Source organism: Pelobates fuscus, chromosome 1, assembly GCF_036172605.1.
Source record: "Pelobates fuscus isolate aPelFus1 chromosome 1, aPelFus1.pri, whole genome shotgun sequence".
Taxonomy (NCBI): domain Eukaryota; kingdom Metazoa; phylum Chordata; class Amphibia; order Anura; family Pelobatidae; genus Pelobates; species Pelobates fuscus.
The window spans coordinates 106,746,416-106,765,268 of record NC_086317.1 but is presented as its reverse complement, the minus strand read 5'-3'; the positions used below and the strand labels follow the sequence as shown (position 1 = coordinate 106,765,268).

Genomic DNA, 18,853 nt, shown 5'->3' with positions numbered 1-18,853 from the left:
ATACTGAGCTAAATCCCACCTCCTTTCTGTCCTATCTCCATTTTGTAGATTGCTATGACCCTCCCCCCACTACTAGTTTAAAATCTAATCCAACATTCTAGCCATCCTATCCCCCAGCACCTTAGACCCTCTCCCGTTTAGGTGCAACTCATCACTGCTATAAAGGTTGTTCCCAAGCGCAAAGTCGGCCCAGTGGTCTAAAAACCCCAAACCCTCCTTCCTGCACCAAGACTTCAGCCACTTATTGATCTCTCTAATCTCCCGCTGCCTTTCTACTGTAGCGCGTAGTATCTCATGTAGTATCTCAGAGAATACCACCTGGAGGTCCTTTTCTTAACTTTGCTATCTAATTCCCTGAAATCATTCTTTGGGGTCTTCCGTCTTCCTCTTACTTTGTCATTGGTACCAATATGGTCCATGACTGCTGGGTCATTCCCAGCCCCTCCCCATGGACGTATTAGCCGCGAGGCAAGCAAGGCATTTTCCCTGGGCGGCACTTTCAAGGGGCGGCAAAAAAAGCCACCCCCAAATGCCCAGGGCAAATGTCTTGTTAGCCTGGCGGCTAACTAACAATCCGGTTGGTCGGTAGTGCAGCACTGGCGAGGGAACACTTTCCCCTTAGCGCTCAGCTCAGCTCCCCCGCGCTCCGCAGAGTGTTGCCTAGGGCAGCACAAAACCAGGAGACACCACTGCCCCTCCCAATAATCCATCCACTCTGTCAGCAACATGCCGGACCCGAGCACCTGGGAGACAGCAAACTGTCCAGTTGAGCCGATCAGAGCGGCAGATTGCCCTATCTACCATCCTAATAATAGAGTCCCCTACCACCACAACCTGTCTAGCCTAATTTTCATCCCTCGGCTGTTTGAAGGAACAGCTTCGTCTAATACAGCTACTCCTGAGCTGATGCTCCCAACATCTTCACTCAAACAGGCAAATCGGCTAGGTTGCACAAAATCAGGACTAGCTAGCCCTTTCCTCTTCCCTCCCCCCCTGCTTCCTCACCCCACTGTCACCTAGCTATGTACCTGTTCCCCATCTGTCTTATCTCCTATTACTCCACTACCTGTCCCCACTAAACTCTGCTCAGTGAGCAACAGACTCCTCTCAAGATTGTCGATCTCCCTCAATCTTGCAATTTGCTTCTTGAGATCTCCAATCTCATTTCCCCAGGTACAGAACCGTAAAACAATTACCTTGTTAGTTTAAACCCCTTGTTGTGTGTAAGATAAAACACAGGAATTACATCTTTTCAAAATTAGATCCTCAAGAATTCAGGGAAGATATCAAGGAAATAAACTGTATTTTCTATAGAACATGGAATTTTTCCTGGGTAGCACCGCAGCGCTCAGTGCATGGTATTTAAGACTAAGGGCCAGCCAGTCTGTCAGTGGGCAGGCACGCCACTTTTCCAAACAGGTCCCACCATTATGGACAATGCTAGTAATGTGGACTAGGTCACTGGCAACCAGGGGCGGATCCAGAACCAAATCTCAGGAGGGGCACGGGTAAGTTATTTAAAGAAACAATCCAGGCACAATAACCACTACAGTTCTCTGTAGTGGTTATGGTGTCAGGAGTAAACGGGGATAGAGCATGTAGTAGTGGATAGTGTGTGTGTGTGTGTGTGTGTGTGTGTGTGTAAGGGTTTGAGTGTGTGTGAGAGATGAAGTGTGTGTAAAAGGGGGGTGCAGTGTGTGTAAGGTATGAATGTGTGAGTGTGAGTGGGGCAATGTGTGCATGGGAGGCCGTATGTCTGTGTGAGGGATGCAGTGTGTCTATGGGAGGCAATGTGTGTGAGGGGTGCAGTGTGTGTATATGGGAGGTACTGTGTGTGAAGAGTACAGTGTGTGTGAGGGGTGCAGTGTGTGTGAGAGGGTAGCAGTGTTGTGTTTGGAGCATGTGTGAATGGGGTGTGAATGGGGGACAGAGTGTGTGGGGAGCATTGTGTAAATGGAAGGGTAGTTTGTGAATGCGAGGGCAGTGTGTGAATGGGGGACCGTGTGTGTGTGTGTATAGATCCGTGTATAAAAGGGGGACTGTGTGTGGGGGTGGGGGGGGAATGTGTGAATGGGGAACTGTGTGTATGTGGGGGCAGTGTGTAAATGGTAGGGAAGTTTGTGAATGGGAGAGCAGTGTGTGAATAAGGGGTAATGTTTGTGGGGGGGTAGTGTGTGAATGGGGACCGTGTGTGTGTTGGGGCAGTGTGTAAATGGGAGGGTAGTTTGTGAATTGGAGGGCAGTGTGTGTGGGGGGCAGTGTGTAAATGGGAGACAGTGCGTGTGTGAATGGGGGACAGTGTGTGTGTGTGGGGCAGTGTGTGTGAATGGGGGACAGTGTGTGTGTGGAGCAGTGTGTAAATGAGGGACAGTGTGTGTGGGGGAGTGTGTGTGGAGGGCAGTGTGTAAATTATAAAATAATTTCTAAAGACTTAAAACTAATGTCTAAAATAAAAAAAAAAACTTTCCTGGTTAAATACTTTGTTATTATTATTAATTGTGCATACCTCCCAATGGGTCAGAGTTAAGAATTTTGTGTTTTGTCCTGCATCCAGGGATTGCTTTTTTGTCCTACATCAAATCCCCATACAGTACAACACATGTACATTTTTACACCCAGTCGCACTGCACAAACTGCCCTTTGGCTAATATCTCCACATTTGTTTATAAGAAAATGTACAATAGCTAATAAGAGTTCCAATAAAAGGTGACTTTCCTATAATCGAGAATTTCAATGTGGACGCCTTCCGTGTAAATGCTGTCATTATATTTTTAAACTAGGCTTTTTTTTTTTGTCTAGTGTCACGGGATATAAGTATGATATAAAACTGTATACGTATCTGTTGTGAAATTAGATTTATCATACATCGTGTTGCTTGACTGTAATATTCAGTATGTGGGTAAGGCAGAAAGAAACTGAAAGAGAGAATTAGGGGACATATAGTACAGAAGGTGACAATAGAAATATGACTGTCACTTGACATTTTATTGTAGTACAACAACATAACTACATTTTAATGTCAAGGGTATTGACAGAATGATGGTACCCACAATATGTGATGAATGAATTATCTCCTCTCTGTGGCCAATAGAGATATGTTCTGGATCTTCAATTTGAGGACTAGGTCCCCTGTTGCAGGGCCAGATTAAGAGCCCAGTGGGCCTGGTGCTGACAATTATGATGGGCCTAATTACACAATTTTATTGACCAAAAACACTAAAACAGTCCTACCTCCCAAGCGTCATGTATCTGATGGAGATGGTGCTGAAGGGAAACTCACAGGATGCAGCTATGAGAACACACATGCCCTATGCTAATCTCACGCTTTCATCTTTCAAGTAAACCCATATCCCCTAACAGCAGTGTCCAGTAAAGCAGGAAGTCTAAGGATGGGGTAAAAGGGTGGGCCACTGACACAAATCACATAACCAGAACTGCCAAAAGTGGCGAACATACACAAAAAGGGGGCACCCAGTGTCCCCTTTTCTCCATGTCTCCCAGTGTCCCCAAGAGTCTCAGTGTCCCCATGTCTCCCAGTCACTTAGTGTCTGGGACCCCATGTCTCCCAGCAGGGCCGGCGCTACCATAAGGCGGCACAAGCGGCCGCCTTAGGGCGCACGGACCCGAGGGGCGCAAAAATGTCAGAGTGACCGGCGGGAGCACGGAGAACTCCGCTCCCGCCGGTCAATTTCTGCAGCAATCTGCCCAGGAAACGTGCAGCCACTGAGGAAAGGGGGCGGAACAACAAGGAGCAACCGTGGCGAATATTTTCCTAAGCTACAGGCTGCTTGGATATGTGACATCATATGCCGGCGGCCAACTGCTGTGGAGAGAGGAGGGAAACTACAACAGTGCAGCAGGACCTATAAGCAACTATAAGAAACAGTAAGTGTGTGTAAGAGTTAGTGTGTGTTAGAGCCAGTGTGTGTGCCTGTGTAAGAGTTAGTGTGTGTGTTAGAGCCAGTGTGTGTGTCTGTGTAAGAGTTAGTGTGTGTGTTAGAGCCAGTGTGTGTGTCTGTGTAAGAGTATGTGTGTAATGGTCAGTGTGTGTGTGTGTGTGTCGGTTAGAGCCAGTGAGTGTGTATAAGCAGTGCAAGTGTGTAAGAGATTGTGTGTGTGTGTGTGTGTAAGCAGTATGTGTGTAATGGTCAGTGTGTGTGTGTCTGTTAGAGCCAGTGAGTGTGTATAAGCAGTGCAAGTGTGTAAGAGACTGTGTGTGTGTATAAGCAGTGTGTGTGTAAGCAGTGTGTGTGTGTAAGCAGTGTGTGTGTAAGCAGTATGTGTGTAACGGTCAGTGTGTGTATGTGTATGTGTATGAGCGAGTGAGTGTGTGACGCAAGGGGGTAAAGAAAAGTGGGAAGAAGACACAAAACACATAAAAAAAGAATGCCAGACAGGGGATACAATATACAAAAAGGGTAAACAAGAGAAAAAGGTAGTAAAATGCACAAAAGAGGCAAAAAAATGGGTAAGAAGGGCAAAAGTGGGAATATTAGACAGGTGAAGATAAATTTTTGGGGCAGCAAAATGTGTCTTCGCCTGTGTAGACAGAAGTCCTTGCACCGGCCCTGTCTCCCTGTGCCCCCATGTCACAAGGACACTAGGGGACATTGGGAGATCTGGGGACACTGGGAAACCTGGGGACACTGGGAGACCTGGGGACACTGGGAGACCTGGGGACACTGGGAGAAATGGGGACACTGGGTGACTTTGAGACACAAGGGGACACTGGGAGACATAGGGCACTGAGACACTGTGATGCATAGGGGACACTGTGATATAAAGGGGACACTGGAGACTTGATAAAGACCTGGTTACAGGTCAAAACGTTGCGGTGTTCAATAAACCTGGTTAAATCTATCACAGTGATTGCCCGAGATTTTTTTTCTTTTATACTAGGCAACACAGACACTTGGGGGCACTGTGAGACATGGGGGCACTAAGACACTTGGGGGCACTGTGACACATGGGGATACTAGGGGACACTGAGAGACACTGAGACATGGTGCATTGAGACACTGGGATACATAGGGGACACTGTGATACATAGGGGACACTTGAGACTTGAAAAAGACCTGAGTACAGGTCGAAACATTGTGGTGTTCAATAAACCTGCTTAAATCTATCACAGTGGGTGCCTGAGATTTTTTCTTTTATACTAGGGGACACTGAGACACTAGGAGACATGGGGACACTGGGAGACATTGGGACACTGAGACACTGGGAGACTTGGGGACTTTGGGAGACTAGGAAATACTGAGACACTAGGGATACTGGCACACTACGGACATTGAGATACATGGGGACACTGAGACACTGGCTGGGAGACATGGGGACACTGAAAGATTAGGGGCCACTGGGAGACATGGGGACACAGACTCTAGGGACACTGGCTGGGAGACATGGGGACACTGAGACACTAGGGATGCTGGCTGGGAGATATGGGGACACTGGGAGACATGGGACCACTGTGTCCCTAGTGTCTCAGGGGGACACAGACTCTAGGGACACTGGCTGGGAGACATGGGGACACAGACACTAGGGACACTGGCTGGGAGACATGGGGACACTGGGAGACATGGGACGACTGTGTCCCTAGTGTCTCAGGGTCCCCATGTTCCCCAGTGTCCCTATGTCTCCCAGTGTCCCAATGTCTCAGCGTCCCCAAGTCTCTCACCGTCCCCATGTCTTGCAGGCTCGGAGCTGCTGTCTGGACTCTCTGTGCAGAGCTGCTCCCCCCGGGGATCAGTGAGTAGAGAGAGGCAGGAAGGGAGATGCTGTAACTTCTTATCCCTGCCTCTCTCCACACAAACAGCGACCCCTACTGGCCGGCGCTGGTATTGCAGAATAATCTCTGTTTATACTGAGACAGACATTTGTATCGCCAGTATTACTGCAATACCAGCACTGGCTAGGCAGCCTCAAATACCTGAGAAATACTTCTGAGAAATAGCTGGCAACCATAAGAAATACATGAGAAATACCTGGCAACTCTAAGAGTAGTGTGTGTAAAAAAAAAAAAAAAAAAATTATTTTTTTTTTTAAATCAATGGGCCTATTCCATGGGCCTGGGCCTGGAGCTGCAGCTCCATCAGCCCCTATGTTAATCCGGCCCTGCCCTGTTGGACTTGCAGAGTGAGATGTCTCCCTTTTGTTTTATCATGATTTCTCACTTTAGTAAATAACCCAGTAAATGTGTTTTTTTCCCTTTTAATCTTGATTAAACAGTAAACACTTAAATTGTACCCCCTATCAATTATCTGGGTAATTTGTCTCCCAACCCTCCCTTGTTTCCCAGTAATTACATGGACAAATATTTTAATAGATTTCCACTTTAAGAACGTCCTGGAATAATGTAAATGTTTCAAAAGGGGATGCTTTCCATCTGATTTATGTTCAACATGAAGCAACATGAGATAAAAACCAGTTCTTTGCTACCCATCTTTGAACAGAAAAAAATCAATCTTGCTTTGATGAGTTGTGCCTACTATTAATAATATTAAATAGATCTCTGCAATACTTTATCTTATTATTCTACCAAGCTCTTGTTTATAATCCAAAAAAATAATAATAATCACGGTATCCAATTAATCATACACCTGCTTTCTTTTTGTTGATTCCCAGAAAGTGGGTCACGGAGCTCATCTGCTGATCCTCATAGCAAAAGCAAGATGCTTGTGTGTTATGTTATAAAGAAAGGGCTGTACTTGTTAGTCTATAACCGCATTATAAGAATTGGTATGCAATGCAGGCCTTGTCCCTGGTTTTGATTATAGCAAGCCCTGTAAAGTGTGTCTCTCTTCACAAAGCATTAAAAAAAAAATCACAATTATATGATCCAAATAATAGGCAGTAAAAGAAAAAAAGAATGAAGCTTGTTTTAAAGGAAACTACTTTAAACATATTTCCGGTTCAACTCTAGCAAAGACACTCGGTAAACAAATGTTAGAGTCCCAGGGATAGTCTATAAAATTCTATTTATTATTTCAATTTCAGCCTTGACGTTTAACATTAAAATAAATGTATTATAGCAAATGGAATGTTTATGCGTTAAAATCCTCACTCAGTTCTGACTAATGTAATACATTAATATGTAACGTGTAAATATTTTCTGAATGTCATTTTTTTTTGGCTTTTAAAAACATGTATTTGTGCTATTGGAAAATGTTAACTCTCCATATTTTATTAAGAAAAATATGCTTTCTAGCCAGCTTAAAATGAGTTAACTGCTTTACTACACTTAGGTTAGGGGTTATTAAATCAGAAGTTTAATAAACAGACAGTATGATTAAAAGGGTTACTCCAACCAAACAATTGTATTTTAATAAAAACCCTGGTCAGATTGACTCTTACTATCCTGGTATAACCTTCAAAAACCGAAAAAAATAAACCGAAGAAATCAATACATTTCTTGTGTTCGGTGATGTTGCGTTCGGTGACTATGCTTTCAGTTACTTTCCCCATGTAAGGGAGAATGGGCTGAGAAGAGGACTTGTGCAGCAAGGTGGGGGGTGCCATTAATTATCTGTCGCCAGCATGCTGTGCATGTTGACGACAGGCATCCAATATGCAATAGCCAGCCCAAAACGTTTGTTCTGGGTTGGATACTGACTCTCTAATGATGCTTCCGGAGGTGGAGTTACATCTCCATCATCAAAGAGGTTTTCACAGCACATACAGATTCCAAGCACCATAACCACTTTAAATCACTGACAAGGGCATGAGGTTATCGTGTTTGGTGTAGCACTTTTTTGTATGCTACAGTACCTTTAAGAGTTTCTCTAACCTCCAAAACAAATTTGCATGATTGCAGAGGTTATGGTACGGAGAGTAACCTGTACTCACTATCAGCTCTGAGAGTAAGCTTGTATGTTATAAATCAGCCTCCTTGCTAGCACTGCCAACGGGAAAATAGCTCAGATTTTTTAAAATCCGGGCCGAGATTTGAAGCATCTTGGTTCAGATTTTAAGAATTTGGGTCCAAATTTCAGCCGCTGAAATCCTTAACTTATTCACCCGAAGCTTGGTTAGCAAAAAAGTTATTTGACAAGATAGTGTGAACAGTGTCTGGATTTTGCAGTCCAAATGGACTTTCACAAATTACCCTGTTCGTGTGCTTTATATCCTGCAACTAATTTGTGTAATGTCCTATTTTGTTATGTTGAATTGTTTTAAAATGATGAAGACTTTAATAATTTTTTTCTGTACAAAACAAACACAATTGTGTTAATATTTTAGACTGTAGGTGTAGTACCATATGTTACCAAAATGTTTAGTTTAATGACAATTTATATGTATGCAGTCTACAAAACCGATGAATAAATTAGTTTACCTGATGCACACTGAAACTAAATAATTGCAGAAAATTTAGAAATAGCTGTTTAACAGAAATGTTTGTGTGTGTGGGTGGGGGGAACTAGCATGTGTATGTATATTTGTATATTTTCTGATCAAAGGATAACCTGGCTTTTCATTCTGTTGACAGGGACTGATTAGTGGAAACTGGCTTGGATAAAGAATCAAGAGATCAAAAACGGGGATCAGTTGCCTTCGTCCCCAGTGTAAGTTAAATGTTTAATTTCCTGATAAACCAAATATAAAAGTGCCAGTGAGCTGTGTGAATGGAAAATACAACTTGACTACATTCAAAGGTCCTGAGAACAAGAATAATCATATTTTGGGGGGGGGGGGGAGGGAATATAAGTTCCCTTCTGCTGTTGTGATACCCCTCTGGTGTTTTAAAGGCTTAGTTAAAAAAATATTACTTACCTCATACCTCGCATTGAGACACCTCACTTGCAGCCACCCGCTCTGCCTCCATCTTAATCAGCATGCCTGTTGACTCTTCTGCGTCCTTGTTCAATTCAATGCTTTCCATAAAGAAGCATTGGGGGTGAGATACGCAAGCACAGCAAAACACTGTAAAACTTATTTGATTGAAGGACCAAGTTTGACGTGGGAAAACAGCAACTAGACGTATATTTTACTTCTCAATGTCAACATTACCATTTCTAATCGGCAATGTTTTACATTGAACAGTTTAACATTTTTTGTAAATCAATTCACCAAAATGATCTGTAACCAGATTTTTTATTAAATCCATTTGCCCACTATGCTCATCCAGAATATAGGGCTGGCTGATCATCTTCATAGGAAATGCAATTCACAAACAAACAAGGTGGCAAACATCGCTATATCTGGTTTAGTGATTACATTGCTTGTTTTTTGTTAGTTGTCTGAAATGCTGCTCTTGCTGTCATTGTGTTGATTTGCCCAATGCTATGTTAAAGGTTACGGCCTCTAGAAACTGGAGATAAAATGTCAGTTTGTGTAATTTCTAGAATAAAACACAAATTGAACTGCCTCTGCTTTTTGGAAACTCTGAAAATGAGTCAGAGATCATTGGAAAGGAAGAAGAGAACAAATTTGATTGTATTTTTGTCTTTTATTTTATCGTGTCTCTTATACATATTAGCATTGTAAAATTAGTCACCAATTTTGTATTGAATCTTTGTATTGTATCTTATAGAGCCAGGACATCAGAACAGTTAATATGATAAAATTAAAATAAATACTATATGATTAACTGCACTCATAAGTAAAAAAATAAAAAATAAAAAAATAAACGAGCAAACAAACAAACAAATAATGGTTTGCAGAAGTGTTTAGCACATGTATTATTTGGGGCTAATGGGATTTGCACAATCAAGAGGTTCATTCACTATATACGAAATTGTAGTGAATTACAAACTGAATTACAGAATTTATACAAAAACAGTCAAGCTATGACTGTAGTTGAGTTGGAGTTTTTTTAAATCTTTTTTTGAACTAAAATTTGTCTTTTGATTTGAAATGTAGTACAAGTCTGTTTATTTTAGTAAATAAATGCCATAATTCGGACATATAATGGCCAAATCATTAAAAAGCTAATTGCACATATTAGGATAACATAAAAAAAGTTTGATAAAATCTCCAACTTTATGGAATTGGAGGATTTTATTTCAATCTTTTCTATTATGTCTTAAATTCTGCCAGCTGTATTTCAAGTCACCAAATACTGATATTGTGTGAATAGACCCCTTTCAAAATATTATAGACTCAGCACATAGACTGAGTGTCACCATTTGGGTATCATTTGTTGCATGCATCGTTGTCTCCATTAGTTGTCATTTCCATAACTATGTAATATGGCTACAGTTTTATCCAGAGAGTAAAAAAAAAAAATCTAAATTTGAATTATTTTAGTTAGGTCTATTGCTTTGTTTGTTTTAAAAAAAAATGTGTATTTGAAGGGAAATTACTGAGAACAATAGAGATTGTTTGAAATGAATTCATAATTAAAACATTTTTTAAAGTTACTGATACATAATTACATGATCAAGTTATTAAATGTTGCTGTTGAGTTGCTTTGTCTGTCTGTGTTTGTCTGTAACCCCCTTATTACCAAATTGTGTATCCCGTAGTCTCATTTATCTTTACTTATACTCCAGGAATGATTGTCAGCTTGTAGAGTAGTGAATTTCCTGTCCAGGAAATCATGCCACCCATTTAATATTTACTAATTGGCTGAAAATGACTGCCCACTCCCTCTTTCCAAATAGTAAAGGAAGCTTGGAAGATCATACCATTTATACACCTGGGGGAAGGCATGGATAAAATCTATTATAGTTGTATTATCCTTATAGAGATCAGGGTACATTGGTAATACACTTTTCAAATAATTTCTTAGTTTTAGAAATATATGATTAACTGTATTTAGTATATGTGAGCATTATGTTGAAATGTAGACATTCTTTTTACATTATTTTGATCTTTGTAGAAAGCTGTGCAGCTAGTAATGCCCCATAGGGTCCCTTACAAATACTTATAAGTAGGGTATTTGATCATTTTTATTTATCTGTTTGTGCCACGAGAATATTGCTGTTTTCACATACGTGTAATTATGTATTCCATGTTTATCAATTCCATTTTAATCATATATCATTTCTTCATTCACAAATTTCTGTATAAGGATCATATAAAATCCCATGTGCTGTATCCGTTGGTTAGAGGAGTGATAATGTCACTGCATTAAAACCGGGAAACATAGGCTTAAATCCAATGCAGTCACCTGCACTAACCCTAATCTCCGTCAGATAACAATGTGCTGTATTTAGAATCTATACATCTGAGGTAATTAGAGCAGAATTGGGTTGGTCTGTCACTTGTGTTTTTAGAGGCGGAATGAACCACACTGACCTGAGTAGAGTCTAGATTACGAGTAGATTGACTGAAATCATATTCGAATGTTACGCAATAAATTGGATCTAGAGCTTTGACACCGTTCTCTGATCTGGGTCATTTTTAATGTCATTTCTGATAGGATGGCCCTACATAGCTCCATGACTAATGTAGGTTTTGCATTACATAGGCGCATTGCACAATCAATCTAGTTCCTTAATACTGTAAGTCTGAAATCTTGTCCTGATGATGAACTTAAAGAATATTAATAAGAATTTTCTCGAATATTTCCTGTTGTTTTACTCTGTTCGTTGGTAACGCATGTAGCCAAAACCCCCAGTCATTTATATATATATATATATATATATATATATATTATTTCTTACAATTCTTTTTTCTTATATTGTTTTACATTGAAAGTGTGATTCTTGAACGTGTCCAACCATTGTCTCAGAGATCTTGTGAAACACTTTCTTCTAAGTGCGTATTTGAAACAAAATGTTCATCTCCCACTAAATCGTTTCCTGGCCTAAATGTCGCATAGTGTCCTTGTAAGCGAATGACCACATGATATGTAATCTAATTTAGTAAAATCTGTTACAAATACTGTTACAGAAGGATACAGATTTAAATGAATTGATTTGCTTCAGGTCCCATTAAAAGTACATTTTATTTTATGGTTCATTGTGCACTGTGTTCAACACTAACCTATTAGTCCCCTCTCTATGATCTTTACAATAATACCAAAAATGGTACTTTTGGGTGGTTTACAAATACATTTGAATATTATATTGGTTGTTTTTTTTTCTACAGAAATGTCTAATCTTATTTCATTAGATGATAACGGTGCTCTATTGCCAATAATTTATTTATTTTATGAAGGGCTAAAAATAAGATTTTAACAGATGCTTCAGACAGGTGCACTATTTGTTTGGTTTGGTGCATAGCAAAGATATTTTGAAAAGCTGCCAAATGAGTATAGCATTGCTTACATATTCTCATGCATAATCTTTTTAGGATAAAAGGCTGATATATTGATCAGATAGATACAAAATGTGTTTGGCATATGTATTCCACTCCTTTTAATTACAATAACATTCTCTAATGTTACAAATGTGACTGACTCAGATATATAGGCAGATCAGCTTGTAAGTGTTCTGGCATCAAATGCAAACACCATACTGTGTACCCATAGTTATATAGCAACAACAAAAATATACACACAACTGAAGAAATACTTATAATGTATATATATATAAAATAGTTCCAATGCTTGCACTCCAGTATTTAGTTGAAAATGCCCGGGGCTTATCAGCAAAATTATAACAGTTACTATATATAAGAGAGCACTCCAGGGACTTAGAAATGTGGTGAAAATAACTGAGCTTTTATTCAGTGTCTGCCAAAGTGGATCAACGTTTCAGTCCTCAGATGAAACTTTCGTCAGGATGTCACCATTTGATGTCTTTGATGTCCTCGGGCCTGCTGAGCACCACTAATTGCCTCCTCACAGCAGAAAGCCCACTGACTGAGAGCGACCAGCCTACGCGCTTTAAGAAGCCTCCCTTCCTTAGTGCTGGGTCAGGCTCCGCCCACGCTCCTCCTGCTGACGTCGGCGGGGGAGACCTAATGCACATGCTCGCCAATGGCCGCGCTCGCATTAGGATTTCTCCATAGGAAAGAATTCATCAATGCATTCCTATGGGGAAAAATCTGACGCTGGAGGTCCTCATGCAGAGTGTGAGGACGTCCAGTGTCAGATAATGGACCAGAGTTCCGTTTTGATTCCAGAAGCCCTCTAGTGGCTGTCTGGTAGACAGTCACCGAGGGCAGACTTAGAGCTGCAATTTAAACATTGCAGTTCTCTGGAACTGCAATGTTTTACATTCCAGCACTAAGTACAAAAGGGACACAGTAGTGAGCTGCAGTGGTCTGGGTGCCTACAGTGTAAGGAAAAAAAACAGTTGACAGTGTAAGTGACAAGGAATTTGGCTATTACTGTGACTACAGTGTGAATGCAGGCAATGGGTATGTACATGTTTGTGTGTATTAAACGGACATTCCACTTCCCAAATACAAAATTAAATGTGTTTAGTAGATATACCCTCAATGAAAACATGCATGCATGAAATTATGCATTTTCCCTGTCTTTGCCAGCCCTCCCCTTCTAACCCCGCCCAAACTTTCTTTGGCTGTCCAATCACAGACTTCCCAATGCAGCTCAATGAGAAGTCTTTGCAATGCAAGTGCTCTGAGCAATTGCCGCCTCTTAGTTTAGCTTCACTGAGCTAACCAAACCAGGAAGTAAAGAGGCCTGTTATTTGCTTGAAAAGCCAGGGGGTGTAGCCACGTTAATTTATATAAGTGTTGATTTCTATTGAAATCTGCACTTTTTCCAAAATAAAAATACATAGGACGCACTTTGCACATTTTTTTTTTCAGTAAGCTAAAATACTTTACATGTCTGGAGTATCATCCCTTTAAGACTGCTTATCCGCTGACTGATCAGACTATGACACAGGACATACTTAGTAACTACTGTAGCTGCATTTCTGTGGGCAAAGATGTTCAAGTCAAGCTATCAAGATAGAGAAACATATGATTTTATTCACTGATTCCAGTGAAGGGGATGGGGAGTGTGCTTCACTGTTCTTTAAACTAATTAAAATGTAATTGAAAGAAGTTCTAATTAATACTGCATCACGGAGAATCAAGGTCACTAAATAAGAGGTTACTAGATTGTCCTACAAAAGGATACATAAACACGTATAATATGGTTGGCAAATGTGCTTGTGTAAAAGAGTCCATGTCAGTCACCCCACAGGGAGGAAAAATGAGCAGAATACAAAGAGCACAGCCAAGCAGCATCACAAGAGTTTTTCATACACTTTGCCTTAGGGATATATTGTAGAGAGTTATTAATAGAATTGCTACACTGCAGTACTCTTGCTGGAACAGACAAGAGGCAGAAAATAAGCTAGTTATTTTATTAACTGTTCACTGGGAAGCATGAATTCAGTGTTGAGCAGTTTGAAGCTCTTTAAGGGTACAATTTCTGTTCACATACTGCATAAAAAAATCATATGTGAGTCAGAAGGTTAAAATGTGAAAGTTTTCTTTTTTTTTTCTTTAACCCCTTCAGGACGGAGTCAATACTGCACGTTCTGATCAAAACAAAACGTAAACAAAAACTAGAATTTGTCTATATGTCTGTTCACCCGTAGTTCCCCTCTTTCAAATGATATGCACCCACACTTATTATATATAATTTTGTTCAGGAGAAACAGGGCTTTAATTTATCATTAACTATTCATATATGGAACATAATTTATTATGAATAAAATGTAAATGCATTTCCGTCTGACATTTTAACTGTGAATGTCATAATACTGTTAGGTTTTACTGCAAAAAAAATGCACATATTTGTAATCAGTGATGTGTCACAAGTACAAAAGTACCCCCCATTAACAGGTTTTATGTTGTTTTGGAAAGTTACAGGGTCAAATATAGAACATTCCATTTTCAAATTGAAATTTTCCAGATTAGTAATGTTACCTTTGAGACGGTGTGGGAGCCAGGAATGAGAATTACCCCCATAACAGCATACCATTTGAAAAAGTAGACAAGCCAAGGTAGTGAAAGTGGGGTATGTTTAGTCTTTTTTGTAGCCACTTAGTCACAAACACTGGCCAAAGTTAGCGTTCATATTTGTTTTTGCCGTGAAAAAATCAAAAAACAAATATTTGGCCAGTGTTTGTGACTAAGTGGCTACTAAGAAAGACTGGACATACCCCACTTGCAATACCTCGGGTTGTCTACTTTTGCAAATGGTATGCCATCATGGGGGTAATTCTCATTCCTGGGCTACCATACGCTCTCAAAGGCAACATAACCAATCTGGCAAATTTCAATGTGAAAAAAAATTAAATGCAAGCCTTATATGTGACTCTCTAACTTTCCAAAACACCATAAAACCTGTACATGGGGGGTACTGTTATTCTCCGCAGACTTCACTAAACACAAATATTAGTGTTTTAAAACCGTAAAACATATTACAACAATAATATAGACCATAAAAGTGCCGTTCACTTGTAAAAAATGTGAAAAATGTCACTTTTACTTAAAATATCATCGTTGTAATACAATTTACCAGTTTGAAACACTAATATTTGAGTTCAGCGAAGTCTCCCGAAGTCTCCCCCTATGTAAAGGTTTTATGGTGTCTTGGAGAGTTACAGGGTCAAATATAGTGCTTGCGAATTAATTCTCTGCACTTTCTCCCTGTGTTGTCAGGCATGTCAATCAAATTTTAATTAATCAAATCACATAATTACGTTAAAACATTATTTAAATATACACGTAGAATTTTAATATATATGCATTTATAGGTATTTAAATTCTACGTGTATACTAATGTAATCTTTTATGTAATTATATGTATTTATCTATATATATATATATTTGCGGTTATTTGTATTTAATATATAGATTGATATATACATAGAATGTCATTCTAAGTGTATTTTGTTACCGATATATATATGTTAATAACAAAATACAGTTAGAATGAAATTACATATGCATATATAATTTATATTAAATTTTGTTTCAATATTTTATTTATTTATTTTATTATTTTATTTATTTATTATTTTAATTATACGTATTTATATATAATATATATATGTACATCTATTATATATAATATATATACATATTATATATATGTAACGTCATTCTAAGTGTATTTTAATATTAATATATATACTTATATTAATATTAAAATACACTTTGTATGACGTTACATATATATAATATGTATATATATTATATATATAATATATATACACATATTTTATATATATATATAAATAGATTTAATTTATTTTTACACATGTTTTATTTATTTATTTTTACTTTCCTACCAGCAGGGGGACTGTCTGATATTTTAGACAGTCCCCCTGCTGGCAGATCCATAGCCAGCTATAGGGGGCCATGTGATCGCTCTTTGAGAGCGATCACATGGCCCCCGGGGGACCATTTGCCGGAGGGGGCTGCCTGGGCTGTCAGGATCGCAGCGGAGGTGAGTACACCTCTCCTCCTGGGGGCTTAAGCCGTTACGGCGTACAATGCCGTCGCAACGGCTTTAAAGCCCATTTAATGCGGGATGGCATGGTACGTCGTAACGGCGTTAAGGGGTTAACACAATTAGCAATTTTTCCCCATGTAAGACAAAAAAACAGGAATACATTTTACTAATTTACGATATTGCATTTAAGCTATCAATCACTCCAGAGTTGCCATTTTATAAGGTTTTCTCATTATGCCAAGCAACATTATGTTGTAAAAAGTTGTAAAAAGGTAGGCAGGATGGGATGATATTGATTTACGGGCTATAAAAGTGCATATACACAAAAATCCATATAGGTAAGACAAAATCCACTAGTTATGGAAATAATGAGCCAGCTGTTGTTAACCTCAGTTTGAAGTGCAGTTCTACAGGATGTTCCCTTATGTAATATTCCAGGTGCTGGAGGTAGTTTGATCTATAAATAACACTTTTAATCATTTAAAACCTTTGGATACTTGTAGTTATGGGGCAGGACACCCTTGCATTATGCCAAATCTTTCAAATGGCTGAAGAAGGACGATAGCTATCATAAGGGGTAATGTCCTGGTGACATACAGGAGAGATGCGCACCACTGGTCACTTCTTGTAGCATGGCCGAGCTCCAGTACCTCCATGCAGCTCAGCCTCTAACTCTAGTGCATGCCGCAGGCTGAGTGGAAGGAGCTGCTATATGAATCATGTCATATTCCTGTGCAGCACAATACGTGACTGGCCCCTATTGATGTGGCGATATTATATTATATTGTGATATATTAACCCCTTAAGGACCGGACTGTTTTTGCGATGTTGTACATTTGCGACCAGGCATCTTTTTACACTTTTGTGGTGTTTGTGTTTAGCTGTAATTTTCCGCTCTTTCATTTACTGTTCCCATACAAATTATATATTGTTTTTTTCAGGACAAAAGGGGCTTTCTTTATATACCATTATTTATATAATCTCATGTAATTTAATTTAAAAAAAAAATGAAAAAATATGATGAAAAATTGAAAAAATACATGTTTTTTGACTTTTATGTGAAAAATCTTTTACTCATCTACAAAAGCGAATGAAAAAAAACTGCTAAATAGATTCAAAATGTTGTCCTGAGTCTAAAAATACCCAGTGTTTACATGCTTTTTGCATGTTATAGGGCTATAAGTACAAGTAGGATATTGCGGTTTCAAAACATACATTTTTAGAATGTATCAATAGTGACATTGTAACACTATTATCTGTCAAATCTCTGAATACCACCCCAACATGTACATATTTTTTTTAAAGTAGACAACCCAGGGTATTCAATATGGGGTATGTCCAGACTTTTTTAGTAGCCACTTAGTCGCAAACACTGGCCAAAGTTAGCGTTCATATTTGTTTGTGTGTGGAAAAAAGTAAAAAACTAAATTGAACGCTAATTTTGGCCAGTGTTTGTGACTAAGTGGTTACTAAAAAAGACTGGAAATACACCATTTGCAATGCATTGGGTTGTCTTCTTTTGCAAATGGTATGCCATCATGGGGGTAATTCTCATTCCTGGGCTACCATACGTCATTTTCAATGTAAAAATATTTGACCCATATATTTGACCCTGTAACTTTCAAAAACGCTATAAAACCTGTACATGGGGGGTACTGTTATACTCAGGAGACGTTGCTGAACACAAATATTAGTGTTTCAAAACTGGAAAATGTATCACAACAATTATATCATCAGTAAAAGTGCTGTTTGTGTGTGAAAAATGCAAAAAAAGTCACTTTCACTGACAATATCATCGCTGTGATATGTTTTACTGTTTTGAATCACTAATATTTGTGTTCAGCGAAGTCTCCCGAGTAAAACAGTACCCCCCATGTACAGGTTTTAGGGTGTCGTAGAACGTTACAGGGTAAAATACAGTGATAGCAAATTAAATTCTCTGGACTTTCGGCCTGGGTTGGCAGGCAGGTCCCTTAAATTGCAATCAATAAAATAACTTAATTATGTAAAAATATTACATAAATACGCACGTAGAATTTAAATATATATGCATATTTATATATTCGAAGTCTACGTGTATATTTATATAATTATTTATGTAATTTTGTATATGGACATATGAATAGTTTGTATTCTTTTTATTTATTTATATATACATAGATATATATACAATTTCATTCTAAGTGTATAATATATATATATATTAATATCAAAATACAGTTAGAATAAAATTTCGTATAGATATATAATTTTTTTTAAAATTTGTATTATTATTTTTACATGTTTAATTTAATTTAAATTACTTATTATTTGTATTTTATAATAATGTATATATATACAATATATATAGTTATATATTTTATATATATATATACGTGTGTAATTTAATTATAAGTGTATTTTTATATTAATATATGTACATATTAATATAAAAATACACTTAGCATGACATTATATATATGATATATAGACATATATTATATAGGTATAATATATGTCTATATATCATATATATATATATACACATATATAATAATAATTTTT

General features: G+C 38.5%; 1 protein-coding gene across 3 annotated transcripts in view; it reads left to right on the top strand.

The window, feature by feature from the left end:
- The window catches only part of TBL1X (transducin beta like 1 X-linked), a 332,695-nt gene that overhangs the window by 107,995 nt on the left and 205,847 nt on the right, over nt 1-18,853 (top strand). For all 3 annotated transcript variants that reach the window (XM_063450157.1, XM_063450158.1, XM_063450156.1), the window contains exon 2: nt 8,486-8,561. The gene's annotated coding sequence lies outside the window, so the exon portion shown is untranslated. The remainder of the gene's footprint in view (nt 1-8,485; nt 8,562-18,853) is intronic.